Below are 10335 nucleotides of genomic sequence, written 5' to 3'. Positions count from 1 at the left end.
AATTTTTATTGTACCTGAGTTTTTGAATGTACTTCACTCCCACCCCTTCTACTAATGAAGTTCCAACTGTCCTCTACACACAGATCCAAGACCGCATATAGTAAACACTGAGTTAATGAGTATAGTACGTTCCAGAAATATGTTCGCGTTTTCCAGTGACGAAAGAGCTTTCAATATTGAATCATATTTGGCACAGGTACTGTCGTCCGTTTGCCTGCGTCGCATCCCTATTTCCCCCACCTGCTTCTGTTCGCCCCTCTGTAAAAGCTCTTTTCTGAAAACATTAATTTCTGTTAGGAATTGGACGTTTACGTAATATTATACAACTGTTTAAAATAGCTTAAATAAAAGGGCCTCATTAAGTACTGTAATTAACTGTCCCGTGATTTCCCCTTTTCTATGATCCTGCGGCATAACCACTTGGACGGACAGTAGATAGCATGTCTGAGTAATTTTATCTTTTCGGATCGGGCAGAAGTGAAGATTGAATTTACAGTACGTAAGGTACTCTTTTATAGAGTAGGTACAGAATTATTTCAACATGAGTTACTAGTACGAAGGACGAAACTGACAATTGGAATTAGATGCAATAGTCTATAGTGCGATAATATGCACAAAAGAACTGAAGCCTGTATCGAAATGAACGGCCACCATTTTCAAAAATGTGTTTAAATATCCATATTATGATTATTTTTCAATTTAACTTCATTCTCTGTAATGTACGGTAATGTGCTGTATACAGTATAATATACACTGCATAATGAATACGTCCACATGGTTAACTCAGTTCTTGAGTACCTAATGAAAATTATCGAACTCAAAATCGCGATATTTCCTAGTTTACGTAAATGGATGAACTACTTTTCTTCCCTCCCATATCTAATAGAGTGATTTGTTTGTGTTTTACGCCAGTATCATCGAACTACAGTCGTGGAAGGGGGTACCAATCTGTATTTCCGGTTCTCTAAAGGTATAGCCAGGTTAATATTAAAAATGTTAGTAAAAATAAAATGATGTCCCTGTAGTTTTACTAGTTCTAATTCACAATTCAGACTTCTTTCTTCGCCTGCTTCCTCACTTCCTCCCCGTCTACCTCATCCTTCGACCTCCTCCTTATTACCTTTCGCATCACCAAATATCACTCTCCTCTATCATCTCGTTCTTTCCCATCTCGTCGTTGTACGTGCTCGTCCACATCTTCTGACGTCTTTCTCATTACAGTCGGACATTGTAAAAGCTAATGTATTATTGTATTGTATTGTATTTATTTACATTCCATGGTATTCGTACATAGCTTCACAGTTAGAATATGGAACATATAAAAAAATCTTAATACTTACTTAATCGAACCCGCAACCTCGAGCACTGAAGGCCAATGCTATACCGACTACGCTACCGAGGCCGACTTATGATAATAATTGATTGAAGGAATTTTAGTTCCGCTCTTTAAATGTGCAGAAATTTGATCCGAACAAATGTAACTTTTCGTTGCGAAAAGGAATTTTAGAATGTTACTCCTGTTTACGTAAATTGCCTTCTCTTTACCTGAGAGAGTGACGTGAATACGACTTCAAAATTAGTCTGACATAAGGAGCAGCAGGATCAGTGGCGGCTTCTCAAGGGGGTTGCAGGTTTGTACACCCCCCAGTAATGTTCCTAATCTCCCGGCTTTGTTACTATTAAAAATATAATTTTATTTTACAATTTTCATTCATGACTATCTGCAGCTGGCGTCTTGTTTTGTACGTCTGCAGGAGCCTCCGAACCTCTTGGTTTGCAAAGATGTTGAAAACCTAGGGAAGGCAGTTTATAGAGATGTTCGGCTAATGCGGGGACAGGGGGGTTAGAGGCGTGGTCTACTGCTTTCCTCATTGAGAACGGTTTGTCGCACTCCCTGACATGGACACCAACGTCAGTGCAGAAGAAACTAAATTCACTGGGAAAGTATCTGTTTCAACTAGACATTTGTCCGAAGTAATGAGCATGAAAAATGTATTCATTCGGCTTGTGCAACGGACAGTCGCATATTTCGCATATTACTTTTTCAATCTACATGCACACAAACAGCTCAATACATAAAGGAGCTTGTATTTTGCTTTAAAGTTCTAAGAGTTGTCATTCTTACAATAAGTGCTGCTATCTCCCGACAGCCTACGAAAGCTGCATTTGAATTTTATGAACGAAAATGTTGCACTTGGTACTTCGTAGCATTCTGATAACGATTCTGTGCTCAAATGTTTTTCATGAGGGTATATCGCAATATAGAGAGCTCCGCCCACGACCCCTTCCACTTTTGGACTTTCTGTATAAATAGGTATGCTTGTATTTAGTCATTTTACTTATTAATTGCATATAAATTAACTTTATATGTATACACCCTAAGGTATACATGGTTTTAAACTTTAAAGTAAAGTATGTTTAACTCCTCTTCGATATCCATTGTGCACCACCATATTTTCAAACCACCAGCCGCCACTGAGCAGGATGGAAACGACGATGTAACGTATGCAGGGTGGTTCATTCTGACACTATAACTTCGTGACTAGTAACACAATTGAAATAAATGTGATCTCATTCGGTAGGGTATACGATTACGATGCGAGCATAATCTTGAGTTGGCGCCGCGCATGCGCGAGACGCGGGTAAAAGCCCACTGGCAACTGGCGGCCATTTTGGGCGTGGGCGAAAATTTCCGGGCAGTATATCTCGAGATTCTGATGTGCTAGCACGCTGATTTTGGTGCCAAACGAAACATCTCGTCTAGATCTGTCGATTAAGCCAGACGTATTCACGTTAACCCGAAAAACCCACACCCGTGTCCCCAACACAGCCACATCCCAATTTTTTTTTTTTTTTTCGAAATCGTCTTTGAACTCTCACGTGTTAGCATAACTGAGGACTCAAGCCTCGTTCACATTTTTCAAGTACCTGAATTCAAGTCGCCGTTCAGACATATTCAAGTTATTTTGTTTTCAAGTAGGATAAAATGGCGTCCATGGATGTTGTGCAATTAGGAATTTCTGTAGTAGCAAACCTCCGTGCCAGGGAAATGATAAATATATTGAAGAAATGGAAGACGCGTTGTTCAGTAGGAATTATATTAATAAGAGAAATACACGACCACTGACCATTACAAATAGAATAAGTGAAATCTTCAAGCAGATTTAATAATTCTTATCGCAAATGTAATAATAATATAAGCGAGTCTGATTTACTATAATTGAAAATGATTATCTTGAAGCTGTTACAGTTCCCCCACAAAAATCTATCCACCACATTGAACCATGCCAGTTTCGGCGATAAATGTCATCCCTTCAAGCAACACTCTTCTCTTCTTAATCCTTCATATCTTCCTCACTTCTTTTCTATCTATAGTTTAATAGTTTTACATTATTTTTCATAGGCTATCTCATCTGTGTCCACGTTAAAATCTCTGCTGTTCAGTTCTTCAATGAACTCTTCCTTCCTTTGCATTTCTATTACGAAACTTTGCAGTTTCTATAATCCGCAGGCCTTCGTGAATTTTATACAACTTCAGAAACTCAAATATTTGGTCATTATTTCACTTACTGCTGTTTCCTATTATTTTTACGTTCCCTGTAGAACTGAAAAACAATCAGCTGTTAATTTAACGCTCTTAAAATAGCTGTTAATTTAAATTCCTGCTCTTTTCTCCTTGAATTGAAGTTATCAAGTGACGTTCACACTTTTCAAGTCAAGTAAAAAGTAGAAACGGATCCAGCTTCACTTGAAACTTGAATTCAAGCCGTTAATTGATTTCAAGTCAACTTGAAACATAGTTCACACTTTTCAAGTTCGTCTTTCAAGTGACTTGAATTCAAATTACTTGAAAAGTGTGAACGAGGCTTTAGTCGCTAGGGAATAGGTGATCATCAGTGGCGGCTCGTGGGTATTGAATTAAGGGGGGGCTGCATACAAAAATAAACCAAGCAACTTACTTTATTTAAAGATTAGTTCCATGCGCCTTATCTTGTAAGTTGTGTTTAAATGAGACAGGCTCATGTTAGTAGATTCACTGGCATTTAAAAGGATCCTACGGACAAAATTCCGGCACACCGGCGACGCTGATATAACCTCTGCTGTTGCGAGTGTCGTTAAATAAACCATAGTTTAATTTTTTATATGTATGCAGATTTAAACCTTAGAAATATCTAACTGGCGATGTTGTAGTTGGTTGTATTATATATATATATATATATATATATATATATATATATATATATATATATATATACATGATACATCAATAAATGAAAAAAATAACAGCCAGAAATTGAATTCGGGATATTCAAGAGTACGCACCAGGGCGCTTGCCTTATTTATTGTGATGTTAGATGTTTCAGATTCTGTTATGGTTTGAAAACATTCTAGCAATGGCTCCTTTTTCTCATGAACAACATTTACTGTTCTTATTTTAAATTTTTCTCGTTGCTCCAGCTGATGGAATTGTCTTTGAAACACATTAATCTAATACAGACTGTGTGGAGATCGAGAGAAGAAAGCAGGGATACTGGATAAATCAGCAAAAAATATGCGAGCCTTTGTATATTGTTTAGCGGCTCTTTCCATTATGAGATTCAACTGATGGGCACTTAATTTCACATTTCTCCTGAATTGTTAAGGTTCTGAACTGAATAGACTGTAAATATTGTACAGAATGAAACATTGTTGCACTTGTTATACTCACAACGTTAAAGAAAATGTAATTAAAACTGCGCGCTACTGACAAACTGCTGCAAATTTTGCAGCGCCTGGAAACTCCGGATTCATGGCAAGGGGCAGCAGGGAGGAGGGGTAAAACTAACGCGCAAAGCATCCGAGACGAGACTGGCAGCTCCAGGGGAGGAAGTGGCTTCACCCTATAGTCCTTGTCTCTGGTTTCGCTCTGGCAGCGCCAGGGGAGGAAGTGACTTCACTAACTATTACGTGCATGTCATTGAGAGCGAATTTTTTTTTTAATTCCAGCCGCTAAATAAAGACTGTATAATAAATGTTTTTCGCAACATAAAACGGGACAAGAGCCATAAATGTCGGGGGGTGCTGCAGCTCCGCAGCCCCTCTTCGAAAGCCGCCCCTGGTATCATTGAAGTCTTCTTTGAACTTTCACCTGCTAAGTGCGTCAGCACGTGCTAATCACATAGCAACATTCTTTGTGGATTGTGATACTTCAGCTAATCCATTTCATCCGCTGTGGTTACGCAGCAATGTAACACGAGGTGCGTCATGATTCCATCTCGCTGTCCTTGATCCTACAGAGCCGAGTGGCGGAAAATCGCTCAACTGTTCACTCAGCACTTTCTCTTGACGTACTATCTGTGTCGCGACACTCCAGTTCTTTATCATGCTACCTGCTTATGATTTATTTTATTGGACTATCATTTACAAGGTACACGCAAATAAAATCATACTAGTGGCTTGTGCAGCAAGCTGCAAATTCCGTTCATTAGACGTTCAAATAAACATTTTTCAGATTTATTTTCAGTTAAGAATACCAGACATTTTGAAAGTTATTTGGTTTCGTAATAATGACACACACTCCCTCTGAATGGTTTTTATGCCAAATACTTTTTCTTGAAACTATCCACCTTCAATTTTTCAGTTTCAACGCGAAAACGCAAGTAACAATGTCAGGACGATCAGTGGGTTTTTCATGTGGGAGTAAAGCAATAGTTATTTCAGGTCATTGTGGATTGTAGGTGAAAGTTAAAAAAATGTCAAGTTTGCTATGCTTTCGAACAATAGATATAGCATCTTGGTATAGCTGCTGCATGGAGAGCTTGAAATGTAGAGGGTAAAATCATTTTATCCTATCCTGCTAAGTGATTTTGCTGAAATGATCAGGAGACTACAAAATTTTCTAGGTCTCTTATTTCATCAGTAAGTAATACCACAGTCTACTATATAGGCCTACAGTCGCGAAGCTCAATATGTAGTAAAAGTGCAAACATGGGTAGTTGCCCACCACTAGGATCGCTACTATCGCCTCATCATCGCAGATCTCTCTCCTAGCAGACGACAAAATATGTTACACTTTCGTTGTGTTCTTTTGGAAAAATTAACACCTTTCTTCCATTATTGAAATATTAAATGCATAAAGTTAATTTATTATTTTAATGAAGTATATTAAATTCCACCATAAACTCGAAGATACCTGCAAGAAATAAGTAATATAATTTTTGTTTGTGCAAAACGAACTGAAATTTACTATAATAGCTTCACTCATTCAAGATTATAGCGATAATTAACTATGAAACCAATAAATATTAATTTACATTTCCCTTTACAACAATAATAATGGAAATATGAATTAATGGAGTAACTTAGGTGTACCGGTACTTGTAGTGTAGGCTTACGTAGTTAACAAAGTGGGATGAGATTAAGCAATAATAATCACACCAGAATTGAAAATAAAACGTGATCAATAAATTTTATTGTAACAGACTTTTTCTACGTCTCTAGTAAAGCAACCAATAAAAATAACAACAAAATTAACAGCTATAATTAAAAACATATCCTTTGAAAAAAAATAAGCCTAAGCAATAATAATCACACCAGATTTGGAAATAAAACGTGATCAATAAATTTTATTGCAACAGACTTTTTCTACGTCTATAGTAAAGCAACAAATAAAAATAACAACAAAATTAACAGCTATAATTAAAAACATATCCTTTGAAAAAAAATAGACCTAAGCAATAATAATCACACCATAATTGGAAATAAAACGTAATCAATAAATTTTATTGTAACAGACTTTTTCTACGTCTCTAGTAAAGCAACAAATAAAAATAACATCAAAATTAACAGCTATAATTAAAAACATATCCTTTGAAAAAATAGGCCTAAGCAATAATAATCCCACCAGAATTGAAAATAAAACGTGATCAATAAATTTCATTAAAACAAACTTAATTTTTCTACGTCTTTAGTAAAATAACACATAAAAATAATAACTAAATTAATAGCTACAATTAAAAATATATCCTCTGAAAAAAAGTAGACCTAACCTTTATTTCTCTGGAAATTTAGCAGCCCAAGTGACAGAACTTTAACCGGTATCTAATGTCCTTTCGGTTAGACTGAAACATTTCATTGTGAAATTTAAGGATATAATGTATTCTAACAGTCACAAAGAACTTCAAAATTAAGAGTTTTGTTTCTGCACAGCATTCTTGTGGAAACCCAGGAACCTTTCTGAATCTTTCGGAAATCGGACAAAGGATAACTCTGTCCTCTTTCTCTTACTGTTGCTACAATTTATAGCACTACAAACGTCTCCTCCTTGTCCCATATTATTATTCCAATTATTATATTTTAGCCATTAACATTTTCATTACAATCAACAACGAACATTTCACAAGCATCAATGTGAAATACGCAACGAGCTAGCACTCGATAGAAATACAACGCAGTCCAAAGTCGACCATGGACAGTCTATTGTTTCTAGTTGCTAACCGCTTGGAGCGCTTTATCACGAGATTTGCAAAAAAAAAAACACCTCAAGCTTCGCGACTGTATATAGTAGGCTGTGGTAATACCTTGTGGTTTTTCCTTAGGAACTGTAATTTTTGCGCTCTCTCGAGCCAATACTGAAGAGAATGACGCATATAAATGTCTACACCACACCGCCATTAAGTATATAGCCGCCACTTAGTAAATTATAGAAATGAACATCTAATTTAACATATTTCTCTCCAAAACGTTTCACTTTCAAATCATCAATATAGCATTAATATGTATAATTAATGAAAAATAATCACATCATGACATTAACTATAATAATTTCTAATAGTAATACAGTAATGTCACCAAACCACCTCAAGTTTTGTAGCTTTTAATATCCAATACACAGCTGTACTCAGAAAATTACACACCGCAGAATCAGACCTGTAAATTATTTTTTATACGTTATCAAAAAATTACACAAATGAAGATCGACATATTGGCATTATGATGTGAAAAATCTGAGCCATATGACTTCTATGTCAGCAATCCTGCAGGTCATGGCCTTGGTGTAATAGTCTATTGTTTACTGTAGTGTGTGTTTTGTTTTATTCTGAAATGCAATTAATTAGTTCTCAAAACTGACGAAAGATGGATTTCGGAAAATAGGAAAATGATGTAGGAAAATTGACATTTCACTGAAAACTACTATTTTTCTGAAAAACTTTAGGTTCCAAGCTTCAAAATGAGGGGTCATTTATTAAAATCCGTTCAGCCGTTTTCCCGTAATTTCCATTACCACTTCAAATTATATATATATATATATATATATATATATATATATATATAGTGCTCCTAGATAAGGAGATACAAATTGTATTTTTCATAACCATTACCTAAAATATAATTTAGAAGTTTCCTAGTACCCGGTATTCGTTACATAAACCGTTAAGTGAGCCATTGTTTTATATTAATAAAAGATGTAGGCTATATTTTTCCTTAACCAAAAATATAATACAAACTGGCTAAAATCACATATAGTGACAAAGTATTAAAATTCTTTACAGAAAAGAACCATTGTATTAACACAAAAACGACTTATGTAAGGAGTACCGAGTACAAGGAAACTACCTATAAATTTTTATCACTGTCTCTTAAAAAAAAAAAAAAAAACATTACTGACAACTGTATTTTTTTCAAAATATAAAAGAAACTTGGACTAAATACTTACCTTAGATACCCGTAAAGTTCCCAGATATGCAAACATAGAGCACTCAGTGCGTAGAACTGGGGGTTCCGGGTTCGATCCCGGCGCCGGAACGCATTTTTTCCATTAATAACCAATGATAAAAATTCCAAATAGTTTCAGTGATATATTATTGACTGTTAACGAAAGTTAATATTAATTGTACTGTTATTAATATTATTTGTATTAATTCCTGGAATACTACTGACTTCTACTGCTAAAATTCGACCCATCTATATTAATATGGTTGTGGGTTTCTTCACTGCTGTCATCAGCAACAAAACTACAAATAATATGAAGACATTATTACAAAAACAACCCTTGTCAAAATTGCTATTTTTCAGGAGAACAATAAAAAAAAAAAGAATAACACATGTCAGCTATTTCCGTTTAAACTGGTGTTTTATCCTTGTGTCTATTACACTTGACCTGGGCCGTTTTTGGAGTCTATAAACATTTAAAATAGTAGCAAATGCGCCCTTAATTCAATTTCATTAAAAATGACTAGGGATATTTTTGTAATAATGTTTTAATATCTTATCTATTATGCTATATTCTCATTCATTTATCTTGTTGGTAAATTGTTACTATGGAAACCACTGAAACTTACAACCACCGCCTTCTGGAAACGTACATACATACGGTGCTTACAAGTAGGCCTAGCTCATTTCAGTTTATTTTTCATAACTACGTAACTAAAATTTGTACATTTTAAAAATGTTATTAGGATCTATGTGTTTCTGCAAATATTCAAATGGCGATGAAAAAATAATATATTACATGACTCAGTGATTTTCTCTAGGCCTACTCGTATTTTCAGGACACCCAACTAATTAAAAAACACTTCTTTAGCCACTTGCTATAATTAATATTTCTTTATTGCAAACAAATCAAGAATATTCTTGTAATCGCTTGGATTGCTTACTGACGCAAAGCAAAACGTCTTACATGTTTTGGAGCTTATAAAACCTTGAAACTTCGGAACAAAGAGTGGAAACAATTCTGTAATAACTACAAGTACTTACGGTACTAACTTTTATCGTTCCACTGTCTTTATTCTATGTAAGACAAAAAGAAATATCGTATAGTGATTCTGATCGAGAGACAATTTCTGGTATATTGACATTTTGTGTGTTATTTTAACCAAGGCTCGTTATTTTATGGTAAAAATTGTTATATTTTATACGCATCAGAAATTATTATGTAGATCGTAGATACTGAATATGGATAATCGAACCAATACTTTAGGAGATCGCTGCGCGCAGGGAGACGCAAGTCCAAAATATTTATTTTCTTGTATCAGAGATGCTGAAAAGTTGTATCTCGAAATATTCTCTTTTTTAAGCATCACAATACTTTTATAGTAGGCCCTAATACTTCCATTTATGCTTCATATGAGACAGCAAATGACAAAGTTCCACTGCACTTGTTTGCAATAAACAATGCAACTGATTTGTTAAGGTTTTCATTTGGCTTGCCTTGTCGATGATTACACTCACATACTGCTACTAACATGCAACACTATTTGAAGTTTGATAGATATTTGGTAACTGTGGACTAACGGTTAGCACGTTGGACCATGAAACTAGCGGCCCCGTGTTCAAATAGGGTTACGTAGATTGCCC

The sequence above is a fragment of the Periplaneta americana genome, chromosome 16, assembly GCF_040183065.1.
Source record: "Periplaneta americana isolate PAMFEO1 chromosome 16, P.americana_PAMFEO1_priV1, whole genome shotgun sequence".
Classification (NCBI taxonomy): domain Eukaryota; kingdom Metazoa; phylum Arthropoda; class Insecta; order Blattodea; family Blattidae; genus Periplaneta; species Periplaneta americana.
Note: the sequence above shows the minus strand (reverse complement) of the source record.